This window comes from Phascolarctos cinereus, unplaced genomic scaffold, assembly GCF_003287225.1.
Source record: "Phascolarctos cinereus isolate Bilbo 61053 unplaced genomic scaffold, phaCin_HiC Scaffold_1;HRSCAF=81, whole genome shotgun sequence".
NCBI classification, from domain to species: domain Eukaryota; kingdom Metazoa; phylum Chordata; class Mammalia; order Diprotodontia; family Phascolarctidae; genus Phascolarctos; species Phascolarctos cinereus.
The window spans coordinates 217,966,160-217,991,136 of NW_027555514.1; the positions used below are offsets into that span (position 1 = coordinate 217,966,160).

Sequence of the window (24,977 nt, forward strand, 5' to 3'; positions counted from 1 at the left end):
GCAAAGAGATATTTAAAAAGTCAGAAATGATAGACCTTTGGCATGATTTAGATATGAAGGGTGACACCATAAGCAAATTAGAATTAGAAGCAAATCAGAAGAACAAGGAATACCGTACCTCTTAAATCTATGTGGAGGTGAAGAATTCATGAGCAAACAGGAGATAGAGAACATTACAAAGTGTAAGACAGATTATTTTTATTACATTAAATTAAAAAGCTTTTGTACAAACAAAACCAGTGAAACCAAGATTGGAAAGAAAGCAGAAAGATAGGAAACAATCTTTATAACAAGTGTCTCTGATAAAGGTCTTATTTCTCAAATACATAAGTGAACTGAGTTAAATTTACAAAAATACAAGGCATTCCCTAATTGATAAATGGTCAAAGGTATGAATAGGCAATTTTCAAATGAAGAAGTTAAAACTATCTATGTGCGTATGAAAAAAGTGCTCTGAATCACTTTTGATTAGAGAAATGCAAATTGAAACACCTCTGAGGCAGCACTTCACACCCACCAAATTGGCTAGCATGGACAGAAAAAGGAAATGCTAAATACAGGAGAAGATCTGGGAAAATTGGGGCCCTAATGCACTGGTAGAGTTGTGAACTGATCCAACCATTCTGGAGAGCAATTTAGAACTGTATCTAAAGAGCAACAACACTACCCATGGCCTTTGATCCAGAAATACCACTACTGGGTCTGTATCCCAAAGAGATCATAAAAAAGGGAAAATGACCTACACATGCAAAAATATTTGTAGCAGCCCTTTTTGTGGTGGTACTATTGAAATTGAGGGGATGATCATCAATTGGGGAATGGCTGAACAAGCTATCATATATGAATGTAATGTAATGCAATAATTATGCAAAAAGAAATGATGAACAGCCAGATTTCGGAAAAACCTGGGAAGACTTGTACAAACTGATGTAAAGTAAAATGAGCAGAATCAGGAAAACATCGTACATAGTATCAGCAATATTGTGTGATGATCAACTTTGAATGACTTAGCTCTTCTCAGCAACATAATGATCTAAGACAAGTACAAAGGATTCAGGAAGGAAAATACTATCCATGTCCAAGTAAAGAACTTATGAATGCTGAATGCAGATTGAAGCATACTTTTTTTTCCACTTACTTTATGCTTTTTTATGTTTTTCCCCTTTGATTTTTTTTTGGCAACTATGACTAATATGGAAATATTTTACATGACAGCACATGCATAACCTACATCAAATTGCCTACCGTTTTAGGAAGAAGGGAAGGAGGAGAGGAAGGGAGGGAAAAAAATTTGAACTCAAAATCTTGTAAAAATGAATGCTAAAAATTTTTTTGACATGGAACTGGGTAAAAAGTAAAATACTATTTAATAAAGTTTATCTACAGCTTAAAAATCTAGGGGGTTTAATTTCAAATTGCTTTATAGAGTAGTTTGATCAATTCACAGCCATAGCCCTCCAACAATTGTTATCATCTTTTTTTTTCAGCTTTGTCAATCTGATGGGTGTGAGTGTTAATATCAAAGTTGTTCTAATTTGCATTTCTCCCATGGTTTTCAAGTGGTTGTTGATATGTAGTCTTTTTTCTTGCCTCTTTCCCTTTTCCTTAACCATTTATCTAGTATAATACTTCTCTGGTTCTTATATATTTGAAACAATTTGAAACTCTATATAAGGCCAACATAACATGTAATAGAGAAATGCTAGAGATCTTTCCTATAAGATTAGGATAAAGCATGGATGTCCTCCATAGCAAATAATATTTGTATCAAATAATAGATCTGATAGGCATAAGGACAAGAACTTGGATTTTATGGGCATAAGGGAACTCCTAGATAAAAAAAAAATTCTCTTTACCAATGCAAGTCATTACCTTCTCTGTAACTTAACAGATTTACAGTGTTATCTGCTCTAGAGAACTGAGAGTATAAGTGACTTGCCCAAGATCATGCAGCCAGTATGTGTAGGGGGTCAGACTTGAATCTGTGTCTTCCTGACTCTGAGACCAGCCCTCTAGAAACTCTCACTTGATTGAAATGGAGAAGAGGAACAAGGGCTATGTCTAGGTCCTGGTTTCCTTATTGAGCTGGAAGGAAAAGGGGATGACCAGGGGAAATCAGGGGACACAAAGACAAACAGATCGGGAACAGAAGCAAAGTACTGACTAGATAAGAGCAATAGACAAAATGTACCAGTGAGAAGGAGCAGAATGAGGAGAAGTATTGGTGAGATTACTGGAATCTAGGCCATAGCACTTGTATTCCCTTGCCCAGGAAGAGTGTCTTTAATTTATCTGCCTGACAGCTTTTTTCCTCTTCCTACTTCAAAGGGAGGAGGATCCAATCCTTTCCTCCCCAACCCCCAGCTATGTTTTCTTGTTGCCTGATATACCTTTTCTTTTGTAGCCTTATTTGAAATTACTATTAGAGTTTATGGGCTTTGATAACAATTTTAATCCAAGCCAACAAGTGGGTAATTTGAAATTAAGAGATATAAAGCTAACCAAAGGGGAGGGGGGGGATTTCACTTAGTTCAGGCTGAGATACAGGATTAAGAGTCAATTAGAGAGAGAATTTTGCAATTTTAGTACTTTTTGAGTGTACTCATAGCCCAGACAGCTTTTGAACCTTGAGGGAAATTTAATGAGGAAATAAGCCAGCAACCATGAGAAGTGGGTTCAAGCAATCACATTTGCACGCAATGCCCAGTGAAAGCTCTAACTGGTTACATAGACATTGGTGAACAAGTCTTATTGCCATGTTTATACTGTAAGCTCCTTGACAGCAGAGACTGTGCCTTATTGGTGTTTCTAGGTTCCCAGATCTATTAACCGGCATTTCTTAAGCACTTATTACATTCCAGACAATGTGTTTTGTATATAACTTACTTCTCATCCCCTTAAAATTTGAATTCTGACTTCAACTGAAACTGCTTTCTCCAAATTACCAAGTGGTCTTGTCATTGTCAGATCCAATGATCTTTTAGTAAGATGTCATTCTTCCTAGCCCTTCTATAGCACTTGACACTGCTGACTATTCTCTATGCCTGGATACTCTCTAACTTTTTGGTTTCAGTGACATTATTGTTGGTGCTGTGGTGGTGGTGGTTGTTGTTTTTTGAGGGTTTTTTTGGTGCGGTTTTTTTTTGGTGTTTTTGTTTTGTTTTGTTTTTCTTCTCCTTCTAATTGTCTGACTGTTCGTTCTTAGTTTGCTAAATCATCATTCATGTCTTGCCTTTGAAAGTGGGTGTATTCCAAGAATCTGTCCTGAGCTCTTTCCCCCCCACCTGTTTTTTCTCAGTGATCTCATAAGCTTACGTGGGTTTGATTATAATCTCTATGCACTGGACTCTCTCAAATATCCTAGTCTCACATGAGAGAGAGGCCCAATTGTTCTTCTGAATTCCAGTTGTGTATAAATAACTGCTTAATAGACATTTCAAACTAGAGTCCTTGAAGATAGCTCAAACTCAACATATTAAAAATGCATTGTCTTTCCTTCCAAACTTACACTTTTCTTTGCAGGGCACAGCCATCTTTCCAGTCATTCAGGAGGTTGGATTGTGCAGTGCATACACAGAGTGCTAAGTCTGGAGTCAGGAATATCTGAGTTCAAATCCAACCTTGCTGCTGTGTGACTCTTGGCAAATCACTTAACTTCTGTTTGACTCAATTTTCTCACCTGCAAAATGGTGATAGTAATAGCACCTACTTTCCAGGGTGCTTGTGAAGATCACATGAGATAATAATTATAAAGCACTTAACACAGTGCTTGGTATATAGTAAATTCCACATAAATGTTACCTATTATTATCATCCCAGCCTCTTTGTTCTCACTTACATCCTATATCCAACCAGTTAGTAAATCTTATTGCCTTTATCTCTATACTATCTCTCCACTCACAAGTCCACCACAACTCTACTTCAGGCCCTAGAGGCATCCATCTGGTACAGTGGATATAGCCCTGTGCCTGGAGTTAGGAAGACCTCCTTCCCAGCATTGATATAAAGATCTACCAAAACAGCCCCAGTAGAAAATGTCCTATGGCCCTGGGTTAGTACTTAGGACTCTTGTAAGAGCAGTATATGCAGTTGAGGTTCTCCTGCTTCCTTCCTCTGTTTCTTTGATCCTTCAGGGTGTCCCTACAGCGACCACAGGACTCAGTGATGAGTGCTTTGGGCCACTCTATAGACAGAAGAGTTTGAGACAATACCAGGGGCTGGAAACTCCAGGGCCTTGGAGCAAACTATGATTGCCTAAACTCCTAAACTGTACCCATGGCATTTCAACCCCTTTGTAGTCCCAGAAAACAGCAGTAGTAATACCAGGGCAATTCTCAGGTTGATGCTGGTATTAAGTCCTGGGCAAATGTTTGGCTGGATGCAAAGTCAATAGCCAGAACCAAAAGCCTGAGGGAATAATGGCTGATAGGTGAGGGGGAGATGGGAAGGAGGGAAGGTGAGAACTGTCTGTCGGGCAGTGAAATAGAAGGGGAAATGCACATGAAAGAGGACAAAAAAGGATAAAGAAGGTATAGGAATGAGCTGAGAAGTCAACGGGTGATATGGAGAGAAGCAGGATTAGGAGGAACAAAGTGAGAAAGGCAAAAAAAAAGAGATACAAAGGAAAAGGAGAGAAAAGGAGATTTAAAAGGAGCAAAAAAGAGAGGAAAATAAACACAAAGCAGAGCAAAAACAACAGGCAGAAAAAGAGAACCATAAAAAGAGCAAGAAGGACACAGAAAGGAAGGGGGAAACACGGTGATACCAAAAAGGAGAGAGAGAAGAAAAAAGAGGGTGAGATCTAGATATAGCCTGGCCTTGTGAGACACACCACTGCCAGCATACACAGAAAGACATATTCTGAAACAGAGACTCTAGGAAGGCTGTATGTGAAGGTGGCTGGCATTGGTTTCCATAGAGTCCCGGTAAAAAGATGCTTAAAGGAGAAGGAGGATGAAGTTTCAATCCCTTGAGTGGAAGATTGGGACCATCTTGAGGCTGTGTGACTCTGTGGAGTCAAGCACTTAGCAAAAGATTTGTGTTTTTCTAGTCTCTTCTTCAAAGACTGAATGATAGTGGTTGCTAGCACAGCTCTGGTGGCTCTGGGGAATGATGCAGCTGAGATTGTTCAAGAATGACTGACCAGTGATTGCTGACCTCTGCAGGATGGATTAAGTCTGATGACCTCTGCTAGCCCTACACAGAATTTCCTGAAAGCATCTAGCCTTCATTACCTCACTTCTCTGGAGTTCCTGTTTCCCCTCTCCCCTGTGAGTATATATGCTGCTATTTGCCACTTTCCTGGCCAAACCTGATAAATGAACAAATAATGTTTGATGCTCCCATCCTCCAAGAAAGGTGGGAAGTAGTATAGTCTTCTCAGCCCACAGACCTAGTAGTGAGAGTCACTTAACTATGTGATACTTGCTCCTTCCTTCTTTCCAAACATGCTTCAAAATTCTTTTTTTTTTTCAGGAAACCCTGAGACTCTGGAAATAATTTCAATCAGGTGAGTCCTTGCTTTCTCATCTATCAGTAGGAGAGATGGTTTCCTCCTAACCATGGCTGAAGTAGATGGTCATTTGCACAAGGGTTTTGGAGGGTCTGCCCAGTTATCCAACATGTCTATGAATTGGCCTACTACGAAAGCCCCAATTTTACCTTTCGTTTCCTAAGAATCTTACCATATCTTTGGATTAGACAACAATAGTGGTGGCAGATGGTTTCAGCAAGACTGTTTGACATGGGGAAGCCCTCTTATCTTTTCCCATTAGCACAGGGACTTTTGGTAAGCTCATCCTTGGAAGTTAAGGAAGGAAAACTATCATCTTTGCAGATGATATGATAGTATACTTAGAGAATCCTAGACTGGACTTTGGGAGGATGAGTTCCAGATCCCAGGTGACCTTTGATATGGAAGAGGAGTTAGATTTGTTATAGTAATCCCAGGAGATATAACTAGGACCAATAGATGGAAGTTAAAATAATAAAATTTTTATTCAATCTAAAGAAGATCTTTCTAACATGTGCAGCTGTCTACAAGATGGAGGGCTATATTAGGAGACAGAATTTTTTGTCACCAGAGATCTTCAAGGAAAGGCTGGCTGACTCTGTGTTGTGAGCAGAGGATATTCCTCTATAGCTCTGACTTAAACAAGGGAGCTCTGAAGTCCCTTCCCATTCAGACATTCTGGGATTCTGTGTGCAGTTGAGTTGGGGTGGAGGCTCTTCCACTGTCAAGCCTTGAGTGTTAGAGAATCATGACAACTCCTCTGTTCGTGATGCCTTAGAGTTTTCAAAGTATTTTCTTCACAAAAATTCTGAGGGAGTTAGAGCAATAAAGCAGGGCTCAGAAAGAAGGAGTGATTTGCTTATATCAGTAAGTACACAAGGGAAAGAGAAAAGATTTGAACCAGTCTTCTAACTCTTAAGTCCAGGCCTCCATCAACGTTGCCATTTGTATGTCAAGATAAAAATGGTCTGTACTGGAAGAAGAGGGGCTAGGAAATCCTACTGAACAGTTTAGCCTAAGGTTGGTCTAGTTTAAGTATTTAGTTTGCTTGACAGTCATTCTGTTCCATTTCACTCCATTCTGTTCTGTTCCATTTCATTCTGTTCTGTTATTTCTTTCTGTCCCATTTTATTTCATTTCATGCCATTCTCTTCATTCTGTTCCATTTCTATTCCATTCCATTCCATTATCCTGTTCCATTCCATTCCATCATTCCTTCCCTTCTCTTCTGTCCCTTCCCATTCCATTCTATTCAATTTCCTATCAGAAGGGGTAAACACGAGAGGTAGTGTGGCATACTAGAAAGAGGATACATTTGGAGTAAGTGAACCCAGTTTGAATCCCAGCTCTGGAATTCACCAGCCATGTGACCTTAGGCAAATCACTTTACCTCACTGAGTGTTAGGTTTCCCATCTATAAAATTAGGTGATTATATGAAATGATGTCTAAAGTTTCTCCAAGCTCCTCATATGTGTCCTTACATACATTTGCGTCAATGGATCTGCGGTCTCACCTATGTGAGTACTCCTTCCAATGGCATATATTGTGACCCACCTGGGCCTCCTCAGCCCATGTGACTCTTGAACATATTCTCTTACAAATCCTTTATAAGAAAAGACTGTCCCCCAAATCTTGACACTGTGTGCAGGGGAAAAAAACTCTAATAAAATTAACATTATATAGAGCACAGGAGAGGTACAAAGTTTTATAAGGCAGATCAGGGGGCTGTCAAATTCATCCATCAGCTTATTCAATTACTGCCTTGTTGGCTTACTCAGCAAGTACTTATTTCACAGGGTTTCTAAGTGACAGACAATGTGGAACATATTGGGGGGAAATAAGAGAAATATGGAGGATCCTATTCCTTTAGGAGTACCCAGGGGAGGTGATTAGAAACAAATACAAACTAGGTTGTAGTAAAATGCTACGTGATGTAGGATCAGGAACCCTACTACATGGTGTAGATTAGTGGTTCTCAAACTTTTTTGATCTCAGAACTCCTTTATACTCTTCAAAATTACTCAGGAACTCAAAGAGCTTTTGTTTATGTGGGTTATATCTATCAATATTTACCATATTAGAAATTAAATTATCTTAGCATTAGTCTGAAAATAATTTTTAACTAATAAATTCCCTGAAAGCAACTTGGGAGTCCTGAGGGGTCCCCAGACCCCCCTTCAATAACTTTTGGTATGTGCTATAAATTCTCTGGGCAGTCAGGAAAGGGAGAGAGAGCAGTCAAAGAGCCTGACAAAATTCACACTTCTTTCTCAGATGCCTCCATACACCTTGACCTCAACTGGATAGGTCAATAAAATGCTTATCAGTGTCCTTGGCTCCTTGCTATCTTGACTTTCCTTCTAACCCTAAGGTTTGCGATTGTATTCTCTTTTTTTCTTTTGATTCACCCCTTAATATGAATTGAACACCTAGCCACTTTTAGATGCTCATTACCAACCACTGCCCACCCCAGTCTCCCAGTAGAATGAAGTTCAAAACTAAATGAACAGCTATCATTCAATTCTCTAGGATTCTCTAAGCATACTATGATATCATCTGCAAAGAGTGATAGTTTTGCTTTCTCTTTGCCTATTCTAATTCTTTCATTTTTTTCTTCTCTTATTGCTAAAGCTAACATTTCTAGTGTGATATTAAATAATAGTGGTGATAATTGACATCTTTGTTTCACCCCTGATCTTATTGGGAAGGCTTCTAGCTTATTCCAATTATAGATAATGCTTGCTGATGGTTTTAGATAGATGCTACTTATCATTTTAAGGAAAGCTTCATTTATTTATTTGTATTTTATATTCATTTATATTCATATTTATATATATAATATAAATAAAATATATAATATGATATATTACACATATATTTATATTTTATATTCATTTATTTATATGTTTTCTAGTGTTTTAATAAGAATAGGTGCTGCGTTTTGTCAAAAGCTTTTTCTAACAGCTATCATTTGGATAGAGGGAAGGGGGATGGCTGAACTAGGTTACCCCTGCCCCAGCCCTCAGCTCTATCTGTCATGAACTTTGAAGACTAAAATTGTGTGGTGACATGTAATATGAAATAAGTAGAAGAGAGGATGAGGTGGCTCAGGATAGTTCCTTATCAGTCTGAGGAATTCCAATCTATCTGATGAGAACCCCACAGAAGGTAAGACAATATTTGGCAGCAACAGAGAAGAAAAGGAATTCTTGGGCATCAGCTGCCCCTCCTTGTGACCTATAACAACAAGTTGGTCACATGTGATTCTTCTGTTTACCCAGGATTCCCTCTGACTTTTGCCCAGCATTTTACTCTGGAGTGTTGGAAGGAATGGTGATTTAAAGAGTTTTCTCCTTCTGACCTTCTCTTTCCCCAATAGTGACTTATAGCTAAAGAACATGAACAGATATTTGGTGGACAGGGCTTATATAGTGCCTGAGCAAGGAATGCATGAATACTGTTCCTGAACTTCCATAACCTGTAGAGAAAAAGGGGATGTTGAATTCTTTAAGCAGTGTGAGCCTCAAATCTATCCTTCTATTCAAAGGAGTGGGGGCAGTAATTTCCTGGGTATCACCAGTTTTGACAGCTGTCTCAATGGTGACTTCATGGTTTGGAAATCACACTTACTCAGAAAGATAATTTCTTAATGCACCATGCTCCTTGCAGAAAGACCAAGATTATTCACAGTGGCTGTACAGCATGCTACATGGAGGGCAAAGTCAGTTAGTAATAATGTTGAGGATGATATTGGTGGTGGTGGTAGTGGTAACTAGCTCTTAACATGGTGCTTTAAGGTTTGTTAAGGGTTTTGTCATTTCATTTGATCTTCACTTCAGTCCTTTGAGGTAGATATTATTATTATTTAAATTTTACAGAGTAGGGAACTGAAACTGAAAGAGGTTAAATGACTTGCCCTGGGTCACACATCTGATAATTGTCTGAGGCAGAATTCCAATGCATGTGTTTCTGAGTCCAAGGGTAGCAGTCTATTGATATGCCACCTAGCTGCCTCACTTACTCAAACAGGGTAAGTCAAATGACAAGGAATTTGCTTACTTCCAGGAAGAATTTAAAACAAAAATTACTGCTGCAAATGTTGAGGTAACCCTTCAAGAAAGAAGGATTTACAGGCAGTTAGGTGGTTCAGTGGATAGAGAATTGGCCCTGGAGTCAAGAGGACCCCAGTTCAAATTTGGCCTCAGATATTTGACCCTTCCTAGCTGTGTGACCCTGGGTAAGTCACTTAACCAGAATTGCCTCACCAAAAAAAAAAAAGGTTTACTAGAATGATGGAAAGTTGGCCTGACAACAGCTGTCAGTTCAGTTTCCTTCTTGGGAGAATACTAATGAGAGCACTATTTGTACGCTTTGTGTTTCTGTATTTGTTCATGGGCCCCTGTGGATCCTTGATGGGCCATGTACTTAATCGCTGAGGAATGATATAAATACTATCGCCTATGGGATATTGTGCAATAAACATCTTTGTGGGTCCTGGGGAGTCTGTAACACATTTGGGGAAAACTAGATGTAAGCTATACTTAAGATATTTTCCTTAACTCCAAGTGTGTGCATGTGTGTGTGTGTGTGTGTGTGCACATGCGTGTGTGCACGCAAGCAGGTGCATACATGGGAGGGTGGGGCAAAGAGTCAAAAGAGGAACTGAAATTTGTATGGGCTCAGCCCACAGGATCAGCTCTGGTCCATGAAAGCTCACTCTCACTCTAAGATATGTAAGACTTGAAGAGTGGGATGGAGCATATGATGAACATGTTGGATTCAGAGAAACATGGAAAAACTTGTGTGAACTGATGCAGAGGATGAAATCAGGCCCCCTCTCTTTTTAGCTAGTCAATCAAAAAACATTTTATTAAGTGCCTACTATGTGCCAGGTACTGTACTAAGCACCTAGGATACAAAGACAGTTAAAAGACAGTCCCTGCTTTTAAGGAGCTCACAGTTGAACAGGGGAGGCAGTTGACATGAAAACAAGATATATGCAGGATCAATTTGAAGTTATCAACAGAAGGAAGTGCTAGGAGTAAGAAGAAGCAGGAAAGACTTTTTGTAGAAAGTTGAGATTTTGTCTTTAACATGAAGGAAGCTGAGAGGGAGATGTGAAGAGGGTGAGCTTTCCAGGCATGGGAAAAGGCCATGCTTGCCTCCCTCCTTATCTTCACTTCCTGACATCCTTCAAGACAACTCAAATCCCATCATACATCCTTGCAAGATTCCTTTTCTCATCCACCTCTTCATTTCCCATCAAGATGCACTTTTCTGGACTCCTCTATCATGTTTAAGAAACCTCTTCATCCTGGAAGATCACTTCAGCCTTGAAATTCACACCCCAGAAATACCCTCATCTCCCCTAAGGTCTTTCTCTTTGATTGGATGATTCCTCCTGGAAAGCACCCAAGCTCATCATCTCTTCATTTCTCACCAGGCTACAATTCATTGGACTTCTCCATCATGCCCCTACCTTGGATACCTTCTCATTCTCTTCCTTTTATGTATTGTCTTCCTCACTAGAATATGAGCTCCTTGAGGGCAGGGACTGAATTTTTTTTTATTTTCTTTGCATCCCAGAGCTCAGGACAGTGCCTACCATACAGTAAGCACTTAATAAATGATTGCTGACTTAATGATGCTTTTGTCTAAAAGTGATTGGGCTTTTCTTTAAGAATCTTATGACTGTGGCATAACAGGGAGTTTTGAGCCTGGATTTCAGAGTTTCTAGGATATGATAGATATGAAAAAAAGAGAGTATCAATATTTAAAAACATACAGAAGACAAACGAAAAGGCAGAAGAAGATACAAATAGAATAGTTTTGCTACTACCTTGTTAAATATTCTTCTTTAAAAATAACCCCACAAAAATACTCTTGTATGTGATAAGCTCACAGTTTATGCAAGCATCTTTCTTCTTTGTGTAACTGGGATACAACTGTGTTTGTTTGTTTGGAAAGCCATGGACTATGATTATAATTTCAGTTCCTCCTCTCTAATAGAGTGTATGGAAGAACAGATGTCTCCTGTGTGAGGATTGAGTGTGTGTGTGTGTGTGTGTGTGTGTGTGTATGTGTAGGCAAAGGAGACCCTAGCTTTTATCTCTCCCCCAACATAGGCTTCAACTAGGTGATAGGCTAAGCTCAGGAACAAGAGGAAGAGATAGCCCTGAGTGCTACTGTTTTCCATATCAGGGTAGAAGACAAAAAGAAGAGATTGTAGCTGCGTGATGTGGAAGCACCAGGAGCCCCCAGAGTGGCTTGGTTTGCAGAAAACCCAGGTGATGAAACTTCTACTCTCTCCCAGTCCCCAATTTCTTACCTTGCTCTATATCTCTAGAACTAAGCCAGTATATCTCATTTAAAATTTATTTAAAAATATGTTGGCTTTTATGGCTATATGTTCTCAAAAGAAGCCACTTTATCTAAGATACCATTCATTGTGTCACCTGTGAATGCTTAAGGAAAAAGTAAAATCAGCCAAGTAAGAAATTGGTCAGTTCTGCATACACAGAAGGAACCTAATGAACCAAAGATATCATCATTGAAGCATATTATTAAGCTCTCCAAAAGTAGATATCAAAATGAATACGGAAGTTTGTGGTAAGTAGGGTCACAGAGTTACTTCCCTCAGAAGTTCCTTTGCTTTTCCTAGGACTGGTTTAGAGAAATACCTCCCTTAAGCTGATAACAAGAGAGAGCTCATGGCTGAAAGGAGGAGGAGAGGAAGGGAGAGGAGGAGCAGTCCTGCCCACCTGGGGGGAGGGGTCCTCAAAGAGGAAGAAAAAAATTTCTCTGCTAAACTAAACACCTCCAACCATGAGCCATCACTGAATTTGTATATTGACATATTTATTCGTTTATGATTAAATTCAAATAAAAAATAATATTATTTATTTTTTTAGAAAGCAGGTTAGAGCTAGACACTGGAGTCCCCTGCATGCCTGACTGAGGAGTTTGTACATTTTCTCAGGTCAATAAGTAGTCACTAAATTTAACAGTCTTTTCTCAGTCCTAAACCTTGACTCTTCTGCTTCATTTGACATTATTAAGCTCTTTAAGGTCAGGGACTGTCATCTTTGGCATCTTTGGGGGGGGAGAGATCCCAAGCATTTGGCACAATTCCTGACACACAGTAGGTACTTAATAAATGATTCTTTCTTATTCTCATTGGATTTGGCTTAAGGAGGGAATAACATACACACTCAATTGGGTATGGAAATCTATCTTACCCTACAGGAAAATAGAGAGGGAAGGGGATAAGAGAGCAGGGGGATGATAGAGGGGAGGGCAGATTGGGGGAGGGGGTAATCAGAAAGCAACATTTAAGGAGGGACAGGGTCAAAAGAGAGAATAGAATAAATGTGGGGTGAGATAGGATGAAGGGAAATATAGTTAGTTTTTCACAACATGACTACTATGGAAGTGTTTTGCATGACTACACATACATAACTGTATTGAGTTGCTTGCCTTCTCAATGAAGACAGGTGGGGAGTGAGGAAAGGAGAAAATTTGGAACCAAAAGTTCTAAAAACAAATGTTAAAAATTGTTTTCACATGCAACTGGGAAATAAGATATATAGGCAATGGCGTATAGAAATCTATCCTACCCCACAGGAAAATAGAAAGGGAAGGGTATAAGAGAAAGGAAGGGATAGAAGGGAGGGCAGATTAGGGGAAGGGGCATTCAGAATGCATGCCATCTTGGGGTGGGGGGAAGGATGAGATGCAGAGAAAATTTGGAACTCAAAATCTTGTGGAAGTGAATGTTGAAAACTAAAAGTAAATAAATTAACAAAATCTGAAAAAAATAAATGCTTCTTGACTTTAAAACTTTTTCAGTAAACTGAGGAACAATAATGTAGCAAGTGTCTTCTATGTGTTAGGCACTATCTAGGCACTGGAGGCAGAAATACACCAAAACGAAGCAATCCTTAATCTCAAAGTTAATTCTACTGAGGAGACTGTCTATCTATATACATACTTATAGAATAAATACAAAATATATGCAAGGTATAGTATATGGGACAACTAGGTAGTGCAGTGGATAGAGTACCAGGCTTTGTGTGTTCAAATCCAGCCTTAGACACTTACTAGCTGTGTGACTCTGGACAAGTCGTTTAATCCTGTTTGCCTAAGTTCTTCATCTATAAAATGAGCTAGGAAATGACAAACCATTTCAGTATCCTTGCCAAGAAACCCCAAATGAAGTCATGAAGTGTTAGACATGGCTAATTAGTTGACTAAACTAGTTGACTAAAAAACTGACTAAACAACAGCAAAACAATAAATCTCACTGCTGCATAGCAGTTATTTTATTACTCCTTGGTTCAAAGCACCACAGAACTAGAGCTAATAGGGAACTCAGAGCCTAACTCCTTCATTTTGCAGATGAGAAAACTGAGGTACACTTAAGCCCATTTAAGTAGATTGCCCAGTGTTTCACAGCTGATAAGTATCTAACATAGGATTTGAATCCAAATCTTCCTGACTCCAAATCCAATGTTATAACCACTATGTAATATCCATGCTGCCTCTCCTTCACTATCCTCTCCACAGAGTCTATTTCAAACTGTCTTCTTTCTCTTCGAGCCTATTTTAACAAGGGCTGGAATTCTCCATGGAGACACAGATTTGCAGAATCTTAGAACATAAGAGAAGGATGATGCATCAATGACCAGCTAGTCCAATCCTTACTTGACCAAAAATCCCTTCTATAAGCATATCATAGAAGTGATCAGCTTCTTGAGGATGTCCAGTGAGGGTTAACAGAGTGTCTCCTTAGATAACCCATTCCATTTTGCATAGCTCTAATTGCTAATAAGTTTTTCTTCACATCAAGACTAAATCTGTCTCCCTGCAACCATGACCCATTGTTTTTGTTCTCTTCTCTGAAGCCAAGAGGTCAAATACATTTTCCATGATAGACCATTTCAAGTGTTTGAAGACCATCCTGTAAGGTTCTCTCTAAGTCTTTTGTTCTCAATGCTAATTGTTCCCTGTTCTTTTAAATGATCTTCATATGGTATGTTTCCCAATTCTCTCACAATTCTATTTGCTCTCTTCTGGACATGTGGTAGCCTTTATCTTTCTTAAAATGTTTCTAGAATTGAACACAATGCTCCAAAATGTAGCTTGGTCAGGACAGAATATAGTAGAACTGAAGACCATGTCTCTAATACTGTAGCCAAGGTTAGTATTAGTTTTTTTGGCTGCCATGTCACAATGTTGATTTTTATTGGGTTTTTCCCAAGAACCGTTGACTAACCATTTCTCCTCCCATCCTGAACTAATGAAGATGATTTCTAGAATCCCCACGTAGAATTTATTAAAAGTATTTTTTTTCTATTCAGCCCATTGTTCTAGCCTGTCAAGATAATTTGGGATCTCAGCCAACATTTTAACTATCTCTCCAAGCTTCAAGACATCTGACAATCTGATAAGAATGCCATCTCTACCTTTGTCCAAGCCATAATTAAAAAAAAATGTCAAATGAAGCTAAAGAGAGATCCCTGAGTCTCTCTACTTTAAGGATCCGTTCAAGTTGATGTAGACTATTAATGAGTACTCTGAGTCTGGTCATTCAACTGGTTTTAAACATCCCTAACTATGCTATCATAAGGCTAGATGATGCAGTGGACAGAGTGTTGGGCCTGAAGTCAGAAAGGCTCATCTTCTTGGGTTCAGATCTGGCCTCAGACACTTACTAGATGTGTGACTCTGAACCTTACAGATGTGGACCCTGTTTGCCTCAGTTCCTCATCTGTGAAATGAGCTGGAGAAGGAAATGGCCAACCACTCCAGTACCTTTGACAAGAAAACTCAAAAAGGGGTCACAAACAGTTGGATATGACTGAAACAACTAAATAACTAAATGGTAAGAACAACATCCTATCATCAAACACAACTTTCTCCATTATAACCAAAAGGGTAACATGAAAGAGTTGGTCAAATGCAATGCTGAAATGGAAGACGCTGTCTTTACAACAATCAATTCATTTGTTCATTCATTCATTTTTAATGGACTAAGTTGAATTTATACCTGGGATCCAAGAATGGTTCAACATTCAGAGTCTGAAAGCTACCTCAGAACTTAGCACAGTGCCTAGCACATACTATGTACTATCTATGTGCTAGCTGAAAAACTGAATTACTAAAGTAATTAATGTAACTCATCATGTTAAAAACAAAAGCATATTGGGGCAGTTTGATGGTACAGTGGATAGAGCACCAGCCCTGGATTCAGGAGGACCTGAGTTCAAATCAGGCCTCAGACAACACTTATTAGCTGTGTGACCCCGGGCAAGTCATTTAACCCTGTTGCCTAGCAAAAAAAAAAAAAGCATCTCATGTCACATGGTTATGTTAATAGTTACAAAAAAAGCTTTTGGCTAATAACAGTCAATCATGTGAAAAACCTTAGAAAGAAGCTTAAAACTGCACTAAAACTTTTGGGATACTCTGTTCAAGCATAGAAGGCTCTTTTTAATATGATGAAAATATCTATCTAAAATCAAAAGCTATCATTATAGTAAATGAGGGAAAATAGAAGTTTCCCAACAAATATAATTGTAAAACAAGGATGCTCCATTTCCCCCACTATATTTGACACACATCTAGATGTGCTAGCCATAGTAATATGATAAAAGAAAGAAATGATCATCATAAAGATAGGTAAAAAGGAAACAAAATTATCTCTATTTGCTGATGACATCCTGGGGATGTCATCCTAGGGAATCAGCAAACAGACTATATGTGATAACTAATAGCTCTCCTAAAATTTCAGGCTACAAAATAAACTCACAAAAATTATATACATACATACACAAAATTAAGGATGTAATAATAAAAAGGAAAGTTCTGTTCAAAATTATTGCTGTTTCTAAGTGTATAAAATATCTGACAGTCAATCTGTTAAACTACATGCAACTCCTGTAGAGGTACAATGATAATTAAAAAAAAGCTCTTTAGAGATATAAAGAATAACAAATAATTCATAAGATATCCAGTGCTCATGACTTGCCCACGGAATGCAGTAAAAGTGACAACCTCACTGAAATTAATTCACAGATTTAGTGCTGTACCAAGACAGAAGAAAAATAAAATTCATTTGGAGGAAAAAAAGATGTAGAATATCAGGGGAAATAATGGGAAGAAAGGTAGTAAAGAAGAGGGAATAGCACTTCCAGATGTCAAACTATATTATAAATCCATAATAATCAAAAATAGTATTGGGTAAAAATGAAAAAAAAAACCTAGATCAATGAAACGTATTAGACAAGGAGTCACAAGAAATAATCCAATTCCATAACATAGTATTCAACAAAATTGAAAACCTGTTACCTAAGAAAGAGCTCTTTATTTGACAAGAATTATTGGTGAAATTGGATAGTAGTATTGCAGAAATTAAGGTTAGACCAATAGCTTTCATCATATAGTACAATAAATTCAAAATGGATATATGACGAATATTTAAGACAATACCGTAAAGAATTAGAAGAGAGGCAGATCATATAACTTTCACAACTATAGTTGGGGAAGAATTTTTATCTAAATGTAAGAAAGAGGCAATTACACTAAAAAAAAACTTATAAGTTTCATGATATGACATTAATATGATTTTGTGAAACAAAATGGATGGAACTAGTATAAAAAGAGAAGCAGAGTACTGGGAATTTTTTAACATCAAACATTTCTGATATGAGGCTACCACCTTGGATATATAGATAGCTAACAAATATATGAGAGCAATTGCCATTGCTTAATAGATAAGAGTTCAACAGATATGAACAAGCTATCCTCAAAAGAAGAATTGTAAACTATTGACAGGAATATGAAAAAAAATGTTACAAATCACTAAATAGAAACAGCTCTGAGGTTTTACCTAGAAATTCAGCAAAGATGAGAAAAATGGAGATAATATTGGAAGGGTCATAGAAAGTTATGACTACATTATTGATACAGTTGTGAACTGGTTCAACCATTCTGGAAAGCAATTTGGAATTTTGCAGAGAGTAATTAAAATGTCTCTTTGAACCAGAGATTTTATAACTAGAAATATAGCCTAGGAAGTTTAATGATAAGAGGAAAGACCAGATAACATCAATATATTCATAGCAACACTTTTTGTGGTAGCAAAGAACTGCTAATAAAGTAAATGCTCATAGATTAAGGAATGACTAAACAAATTATGGTTACATAAATGTAATAGTATAGTATTGTGCTGTAGGAGAAGATGAATATTAATGAATACAGAAAATCAGGGAAGACATATAAACTCACACAATGTAAAGTAAGCAGAACCAGTTAAGTAATATATGCAGTTACTACAGGAATGTAAGTTGAAGTAAACACAAAACAGAAACAAAAACAAGAATGGCAATGACATAAACTAAACACTGCAAAATTGTGCTCATTAAGGTTGCCCCAAAGAAAGATATTAGAAGATACTTCCCCCAATGTCTGTGCCTAGGTAGGGGACCACAGGTGTGGAATGGAATATTGCGTATTAAATGAGAGTTTGTCACTATTTCATTTCGTTTTCCTGGACTCTTTTCTTCTTTCTTTAAAAATTCTTGTAAATGATGACTCTCTGGGAGAGGATTAAAGGAGGGATCCAGTGGGAAATTTTGGTGATATGAAAAATAAATACAATTTAAATGAAGTACTAAAGCAGATGAAAAGCTTCTGCAAAGCATTAATGAGCTTGCTAACTTTTCAAAGGGGGCACAGATCACTATGAGATGAAGACACATGATGTGCTGCTTCTCTTTTTATGCTAGTTACATCCATTTTCGTTTACACAAAATATTATTAATTTCATATGGCAGAATAAGAAAGTTTTGAGTACTCTTCACAGATTCCATGACCTTGAATGAAGAATTTTTTTTCAGACATTTAGTAATTAAAATTTCAGTGAAAGTAAGATAAAATGAGAACTATTTCTACATAAGACTATAGGGTATATAAGGTAACAGCAGAGACCTTAGGGAGGAACTCATACCCCTTAACCATATCCCATTGCACCCTCCTGAGTGACTGAAAGCAGAAGTCTTAAAAAAAACTATTTCTGCAATGGCTTTTATTATTCTCTTTTCAGCAATGTTGAACTCCCCACTCCCAATATTTTAAAGGAAGAGAATGAAGCATTCCATTCACCAAATTGACAACGAACAGGAAAGAGGATCCAAAAAGAAAAAGAAAGAGAAGAAGAGAAATTATCAAGGACCAAAAGGGACTAAGGGCTAATACTTTTAAGGAGATACAAGAATCATGAGAAGGGATGGAGAAACAATTAAATGAATACTTCGTGGATTAAGGACCCACCTTACTATGCAAATTAATAAATGAGAGTGAGATTGCCCAGGCAGAAAGAATAGGGGCAAGTGATGAAAGTCATTCCTGAATTGGACCTTTTAAAAAGGGAGGAGGAAGTGCATCCTTCCTTCTTTGGAATACCTTGGAGAATGTGGAGAAAAATGCAAATTACTGGAGTGAAAAAACCTGGAGTGGAGACCAGGAAGCGTGTCTCCTTCTAGTTGAGGGGTAAATTAGTACACACTCACATGAAGAATAGGAATAATCAATGCCTCATAATGGGTTTCATTCAAAGAAACTAATTAATTCAGGGATTCTTCTTTAACAAAGGCTACATTTCCTGGGAAAACATAACATCTAATCAGAATGGTTTTATGAGCTCCCGGGCAGCCAGCATTCAGGGCAGTCAGGGAGACAGAAGACCAAAGGCAAAATATATTGTTCTTAGATTAGGTAAGCAGAGAATGTAAGGGCATGGAGTAAAAAATAAGTCTAGTAAGCTAGGAAGCAGAGTTTCTAATACCATAGTGATCTTTTCACTTCATTAATTAACATCATAGGGAATGAGGTGTCATTGTTATTGTCCTCGAAGAAGACCAAAGACATCAGCAGGGTGATGTCTTGACTTACAAGTGAATTGGATTTTAGTGAGGCCAAGCTGTGCAAAGTCATTGATTGGCTTCATTCTCTCCTCCAGAGTCATCAGAGTCCAGTGGCAAGACATAGGTCCAGAAAACTGATGGTGATGAGCCAGAGGGAGTGAGGTTTAGCAGAAGAAAGTCCTTAAAAAAATAAAACCATCAAGGAAAACATGGGAAAGTGAAAAATGAGAATGATCTGCATTTGGGCTAATAGAATGGGATGGATTACAGAGCAAAAGAGCCATATCTTGCATGTGCCACACAGAAAGAATAAAGTAATTATGTGTAAGTATATGAATAGGAGATTAGATCTCAAGATAGAGTAAATGGGTTAAGAAATAAAGCAGAAACAGAAGAAAGTCAAGACTTGGAGAAAGGAAATGAATATTATTCCAGTTAAGAGGATGGATTGGTGAATTATGAAGGGCAGGGCATGGAAGATTCTCAATTGCACTCACCTGGAGAGGGAATTGTAAAAGAAGAAAAGCAGAATAATAAGGAACTCAGTGCTCAGACAGATCTGAATCTAATCCTGGGATGGCCTGTTCTCCTCAAATGTGGGATGTAGAAAGTATGGTCGGTCTCCTTCTTCCACAGTGAGGCTTGCTATATCTTCCCTCAGGGTTTCACAGTAATAAAATTACAAACATTGCCCCTACACCCCCACCAACACCTTGAGGCACATTCCCTCCCCCACCCAATGCCACCTCTGTCTCTGGAGGGAGTGGGATCAGTTCCTGCATCTCATTGGTTCCACCAAGTTCAAGTCTAAACATTGATGGCTACCTGATGTGTTTTTGTTTCAGCTCCTATTGGGTTGGAACTCAAAGGTCCACCTTGCTACTTGGGGCCTTGATGCTGAGCTGGCTGTGAAATCAGGGATGCCTCTCTCTTGACTTTTGGAAAGTCACAAGGTCAGAGTTTCCAATCTCTTCATCTAAAACAGATAAAAACAAAAAACAAAGATAAAATACTGAGATCCACTTCATGGGGCCATATGTTGACCTCATGAGGGAAAAGGTCTAATGAATCCTTCCCTCTTTACAACATTGTCTGCCAGCAATGAAGGAGTCAAACTAAGAGTGAGCCACTGAGGAAAAATAATGTTCAAGGCTATTGTCCCTAGTATCTTTTTAAGAAACACCTTTATTTTTGGCTATGGAGCCAACCAAAGAAGTTACCATTCACCATGTGGTTAGTAGACCAGAACCAGTCACAAAATGTCTACACATGTTCCAATGATTTCCCACATTCCACATTACATGATTCCTCTGATAACAGGCTCACCAGAATCTCCACTGTGGTGAAAAACAGCAGAAATGCTCTGCACATGTGCCAATCCTCATTACATGAATGACTAGTTCTTGTAGAAAAGTCACTGTGTACAATAAGACCGTCAGGTATATGATAACTCTGTATTTCCTTCACCATAGAAATTACACAAGATTCAAAATACTAGAAGAACAAATTCAAGAAGCATTAATCATTCAATTAGTCCATTTCAGTCATACTTCCCATAGAAAATAAGATAACTTTGTAGGACTATTGGGTGGATATTTTGCATTTACCTAAGATCTACACTGTTTGTGTAGCCCAGAGCAGTTATGGCCAGCTAAAGCATGGATTCCTCCTTCCTTCCTTTCTTCCTTGCTTCCTTTCTCTTTCTCTCTCCTACAGAAGGATCCTGAAAGTGGTCATTCTGTCCTCTTATAAACATACTCTTTCAGTTATCTCCTCCATCTGATCAGCTGGTGGCCAAATTAGGAATTCAGAAACTCCTAATCTATGTTCAGTCAAGGCTAGAAACATCAATTTCTTAGAATTGTTACTTGATAATCTGTGCTCAGATTAAAAAAAAACACAGAAAAAAGAAGCAATAGTCAGAGACTTGAACATGCCACCAGCTTGCCTATTTTCTGTCTCCTTTTTACCCTTAGGCTAAAACCAAGTTGCTATCGCCTAGGGCAGGGAGGAGAGAGGTTCTTCACTTCCTTTTGCTGTAAGTCCAAGAAAGAGAAAGTGTACACAAAGGAAGTGGAGTCCAAAATAGAAATAGCACAGCCATTTCCATAGATGTTCTTATAAATGAAAGAGGGGGAAGATTCCTTGACAATAGTAAATTCCTTCTGATTCTCAGCTTAATGCACTCCTCTTTCCCAGTCACAGCGGGCCAATCAGGGACTTACTGCGCCCTCCCATCAAGACCCATTAAGGGACTGTGTTTCATATTCAGCTCCATGGGAAGTGGAAATTCCACAAATCAGACTTCTTCACTCTTGCTGTAGTAGAAATGGGGGCTAGAATGGTGAGGGTGGGGGAAATAGAGATTGGTAATAATTTATGTATATCAGTAATTAGCAGGATTATTCAACAACTCATCTTTGCCTTTTCTTTCCCCAACCTTCTCATAACATTTCTTTTATATCAAAAGACCTATAATGTTTTCTCTCTCTCTCTCTGTCTCTGTCTCTCTCTGTGTCTCTCTCTCCATCTCTCTCTCTTTCTGTCTGTCTCTGTCTCTCTCTCCATCTCTGTCTTTCTCTCTGTCTCTGTCTCTCTTCCTCTCTCTCTCTAAGATAAAAAACACTAGAAAACCCCCTCAATGTTAAATATAACCATCTTTTCAGAGGCTGTTCTTCCCTCAATTGCCTCTTCACAATTGCGTTTTCAACAAGTACACAATCTAGCTAAGAGGCCTGTGGTGAACACAAACTAAATGTTTTAAAACAGAAAGGTAAGCAGATTTCCCCAGGAAGAATGATTTCAGGTATCTATGAAGGAGCCCTAAGGGTAAAAAGGAGACAGAAAATAACTGCTTTGGGTTCTATAGAGCAGAGGGATTTCAGCAACACACCTTCTGACTCAACCAAACCTTGGGGCCTGGTCTTACCAAGCAGATTTGCAGCCAGAGTCCTGATCTTTTTTTTTTCCTTTTCCTGACAGCTGCCTTGTCTGGGCTTCTGTTCAGGAGGCAGCCTCACTGGCTATTAATGACTTCCTCTTCTCCAACTCCAAGTAATCTTCTCCTAAACTTTCTGGGAATGGGGGTTCACTTCACATCTCTGTGCTAAATTCCCTGAACTGGCTATTAAAGGTAATCTGGAGCCATGGATCATCTTTTATTACTCTATGTTGCTTCCTTTTTGATTTACTAAAGAGATTTATTCACATTTCTTAAGGGGACCACCCACCATGATTGCAATTTTTGTAGCTGTTTAACACCACCCAATATAGCCACTTTTCATTGATTAGGTCTATGAATGATCAATTCACTTGCACAAATAAATTTAAGGAGCTTGGAGAAACACAGAGAAACAGGAGGAAAGCCTGTAGGAGTAGAGACTATGATCAAAGTAAGGTAAGCAAAGTCAATCACATTGATCAAGTGATGAAGTAGAGAAGTTTGGGGTTGGGGGAAGGGTGGGATGGAAGGAAGTCAGTGTAAAGAATTAAATAGAGGAAAGCATAAACCTAACAGTTATAACCTTAAAAGGTGAGTATATTGAACTTCTCCTAAAAGGAGAATGGAGGAATGAATAAAACAATCCAAACACCAACAATTTCCTGCATATCAAAAACAAAACAAAACAAAACAAACCCATAAAGACACTTAAAGAATGATTGTGAGGGACTAGAACAAAATATATTGTTTATCACACTATTCCAAAAAGACAGGAATCATATTCACTATTTTAGGCCAGACAACAATAAAAATTTACACTGTTAAGGAAGATAAATAGAAAATTTATCCTAGACTATGTCCTCTATTATCTTATATTATGCTTAAAGGCAATACAATAAAATAATGTCATTATTAGATTTATGTGAATTGAAAGGCATAGCCTCTAAATGCATAAAAAAATATAAGGCCAGTTCCATAAAGACATAAGGAAAAAACAGTTTTGAAAGTTATAAGTTTAAAAAGTTCCTCTTTGAGATCCTGATAAATCCATCAGGAAGATAAACAAAAAGGAAATTGTGGAGCTGAACAGATACTAGAAAAAAAATAGATCTGAAAGATATATGGAATCTTCTGGATGGAAATATTAAAAAAATGCCCATATATCTCAGGATCAAGGATACCTTTATAAAAACTGATCGTGTGCCAGTGCAAAATATAAAAATAAATGCAAAAGGCAGAAATGTTAAAGATATTCTTTATGGGCCATCCTGCAATAAAACTAGGAATTAATATAGGAAACACAAGCAAAAGATAGAGCTCTAAAGGAAGATGAAGTGATGACATTTTGAAGGAGAGTCATGTGAACAATAAGATGGATGCCTAGACATTTTCTTTGATATTCACAACTTTTCAAAACTCTCCAAAATCAGAATTCTGTACAAAAAGTAAAAGAATTACAACTCTTTCTGTAGGCTAAAGACACAGGACATTAGAAAGACATTAGGAAGTTTGCTCTGCTTACGGTGGTAGCACATTTGTTGAACTGTAGCTATGCTCAGCCACAGAACCAAAGTACACAAAAATTAGGAACAGTATACTAGCATGTGTGTGGAGCTCCACCAGGCCTGCAGGAAAGGGGACTAGCATCCAACTGGAACCAGTTCAGTCCCTCCAGAAGTCATTTAGGTCAGGGACTGAGGATGGTGAAAAGTGAATTCCCTAATGTAAGAAGAGGTTGAGATCATTTTGAGGTCCAGTTTTCAGGGGATCTTCTATCAAAGAAGGAATAAGAAAATTACTGATAGGGGAATATGATGAAAAAAAGGCTGAAATTAACAAAGATCTCAGGAGAGAGAAAACTCAATTTAAAATCTTGAGCACAAGCAGATAGGGAAGATGAATAATAGAAGTGACCACCTTTAGGACATTGGACTAAGCCCAAACATCTTGGATAAATATTTCAAGTCAAAGGAAAATGAATCAACACTTGAGCCTCTTCCAAGACAGCATAGAACCACAGCAGCATGTTCTCAAATAATTGAAGGGAGAAACAAGAATCATGAAAACAGAAATTTTTATCATGCAGCAGAAATTATAGAATTTAAAACAAACAAACAAACAAACAAAAAGCAAAAATCTGTGGTGGCAGGTCTCTCCAAAGAACCCAAAAGTAAAACAATTGATTGGGAATATAAATACCAGAAGTGAAGGACAATCTAGAAAAAGAGAAGCAAAAAAACTAAAAACAACAAAAAAAATAAAGAACACTTTATATGTATATATACAAGCAAAACATATTGATCTTGAAGACATGATTCATAGAGATAAATTAAGGATCATAATCTTTCAGAAAAACATGCTAAGTCAAGAACCAGAACATGACAATGCAAAAAATAATATAAGAAAATTTCCCAGAACTTCTAGCCACAGAAAACAAAGTGCTAATTCAAAGAATACATAGAGCACTCTAGGAAAAACAAAACACAACCTATACTACAAGCCTCCAGACCCATTAAACTTAACATTTCCAAAGACAAACAACAAATTCTGCAATCCACCAGGAAAAAGATCTTCAAATACAAAGGAAATTTTAATGAT

General features: G+C 37.9%; 1 protein-coding gene across 2 annotated transcripts in view; it reads right to left on the reverse strand.

Moving 5' to 3' along the window:
• The window catches only part of LOC144454217 (uncharacterized), a 73,372-nt gene that overhangs the window by 33,095 nt on the left and 15,300 nt on the right, over nucleotides 1-24,977 (reverse strand). For both annotated transcript variants that reach the window (XM_078145654.1, XM_078145650.1), the window contains exon 4: nucleotides 20,264-20,414. The gene's annotated coding sequence lies outside the window, so the exon portion shown is untranslated. The remainder of the gene's footprint in view (nucleotides 1-20,263; nucleotides 20,415-24,977) is intronic.